General features: G+C 46.8%; 1 protein-coding gene across 1 annotated transcript in view; it reads right to left on the bottom strand.

Annotated features, from left to right (window-relative positions):
- Positions 1 to 89: 89 nt before the first annotated feature.
- The window catches only part of LOC123983363 (integrin alpha-3-like), a 27,465-nt gene continuing 25,220 nt past the window's right edge, over positions 90 to 2,334 (bottom strand). The window contains exon 29 of the mRNA XM_046069602.1: positions 90 to 1,287. The gene's annotated coding sequence lies outside the window, so the exon portion shown is untranslated. The remainder of the gene's footprint in view (positions 1,288 to 2,334) is intronic.

Genomic DNA, 2,334 nt, shown 5'->3' with positions numbered 1-2,334 from the left:
CCGGTTTAGTCCAGTTCAGGATGTCACAGTCCGGTTTGGTCCGTTACAGGAAGTCTCGGTCCGGTTTTGTACGGTTCAGAATGTCTCAGTCTGGTTTGGTCCAGTTCAGGATGTCTCAGTCCAGTTTGGTCCCTTACAGGAAGTCTCGGTCCGGTTTTGTTCGGTTCAGAATGTCTCAGTCCGGTTTGGTCCAGTTCAGGATGTCTCGGCCCGGTTTGGTCCAGTTCAGGATGTCTCAGTCCGGTTTAGTCCAGTTCAGGATGTCTCAGTCCAGTTTGGTCCCTTACAGGAAGTCTCAGTCCGGTTTGGTCCCTTACAGGAAGTCTCGGCCCGGTTTGGTCCAGTTCAGGATGTCTCGGCCCGGTTTGGTCCAGTTCAGGATGTCTCAGTCTGGTTTGGTCCAGTTCAGGATGTCTCAGTCCAGTTTGGTCCGGTTCAGGATGTCTCGGCCCGGTTTGGTCCAGTTCAGGAAGTCTCGGCCCGGTTTGGTCCAGTTCAGGATGTCTCAGTCTGGTTTGGTCCCTTACAGGAAGTCTCGGTCCGGTTTTGTTCGGTTCAGAATGTCTCAGTCCGGTTTGGTCCAGTTCAGGATGTCTCGGCCCGGTTTAGTCCAGTTCAGGATGTCTCGGCCTGGTTTGGTCCAGTTCAGGATGTCTCAGTCCAGTTTGGTCCCTTACAGGAAGTCTCGGCCCGGTTTTGTTCGGTTCAGAATGTCTCAGTCCGGTTTAGTCCAGTTCAGGATGTCTCGGCCCGGTTTGGTCCAGTTCAGGATGTCTCAGTCCGGTTTAGTCCAGTTCAGGATGTCTCGGCCCGGTTTAGTCCAGTTCAGGAAGTCTCGGCCCGGTTTGGTCCCTTACAGGAAGTCTCTGCCCGGTTTTGTTCGGTTCAGGATGTCTCAGTCCGGTTTAGTCCAGTTCAGGATGTCACAGTCCGGTTTGGTCCGTTACAGGAAGTCTCGGTCCGGTTTTGTACGGTTCAGAATGTCTCAGTCCGGTTTAGTCCAGTTCAGGATGTCACAGTCCGGTTTGGTCCGTTACAGGAAGTGTCGGTCCGGTCTGGTACAGTTCAGGATGCGTTTCCATGGAGGCCGTCAGTCTCTCAGTGTGTCTCAGTCCAGGAGGTGACCCAATGTCTAGGTGACTTCCTGTTTCTGGACGAGGAGACGCCGTCCTGGATCAGGAAACCATCGGTGTCTGTATGCTGCTGCTGCTGCTCGTCTTTACCCACAATCCTCCCCTGGTGGAGCGCCGCGGCCCGCCACGCCCTCTGACGAACAAAGAACCCACACTGCAGACAAAACACAGAAACCTCGTATGTCCAACACAGCAGCAGGAAATAGAGTCGACAGGTAAACAGGAAGTTAATATTACGCCTACTCGACATTAGCATGTCAGCATTAGTTACTAGTATATTAGTTACTAGTATAGAAAGCAAATCAAAAGTACCTTAATATATTTATAATTAAACTAATACTGATAGAAAGGCAGCCAGATATCAGCAGAGAACAACACATTAATACGGATCAGAAGAGTTAGTGATCAACTGGCTGATCAGATGCACAAGAGTCAGAACAGCTGGAAGGAAAGAAGGAAGTTAAGTAGATCGTTAAGGAGACACCATCAGTGATTGGCTGAGAGCTGAAAAGGAAAACAGTCAGTAACAGTCAGTAACTGTCAGTAACAGTCAGTAACTCTCAGTAACTGTCTGTGCTGTCTTTAAAGTTAAGTTAATAGTTGAATACTGAGCTTAATGGTTACATTACAGGGATTCATGCTGGTTGCTGCCCTCTACTGGTCAGAGTTAATAATTTAGTGAAGGACACTCTTCAGTTGAACACAGACAGGCAAGATAATAATAATAATAATAATAATCCTTATTTGTAGAGCACTTTTCAAAAACAAGTTACAAAGTGCTTTAACAAGTGTAAAGAATAATACAAAAAAACAAGATAAAAGCATGAAAACATTGAAAAGACTAAAATACAGATAAATATAAAATTAGTAAAATAGAATAAAATAAAAGGGATAAAATAAAGTCAAATAAGATCGGGAAAGGCTCTCCTATAAAAGTATGTTTTAAGAAGGGACTTAAAAGAGTTCACTGACTCAGCCGACCTGATTTCCTCGGGCAGGCTGTTCCAGAGCCTCGGGGCCCTGACAGCAAACGCTCTGTCCCCTTTAGTTTTCAGTCGAGACTCTGGAACAGACAACAGACCTCTGCCCGAGGATCTCAAGGTACGTGCTGGTGCGTATGGGACTAAAAGGTCAGAAATATAACAAGGCGAGAGGCCATGAAGAGCTTTAAAAGTGATCAATAGAATTTTAAAGTCAATTC

Source organism: Micropterus dolomieu, linkage group LG02, assembly GCF_021292245.1.
Source record: "Micropterus dolomieu isolate WLL.071019.BEF.003 ecotype Adirondacks linkage group LG02, ASM2129224v1, whole genome shotgun sequence".
Taxonomy (NCBI): domain Eukaryota; kingdom Metazoa; phylum Chordata; class Actinopteri; order Centrarchiformes; family Centrarchidae; genus Micropterus; species Micropterus dolomieu.
Note: the sequence above shows the minus strand (reverse complement) of the source record. Positions and strands in the feature narration are given on the sequence as shown.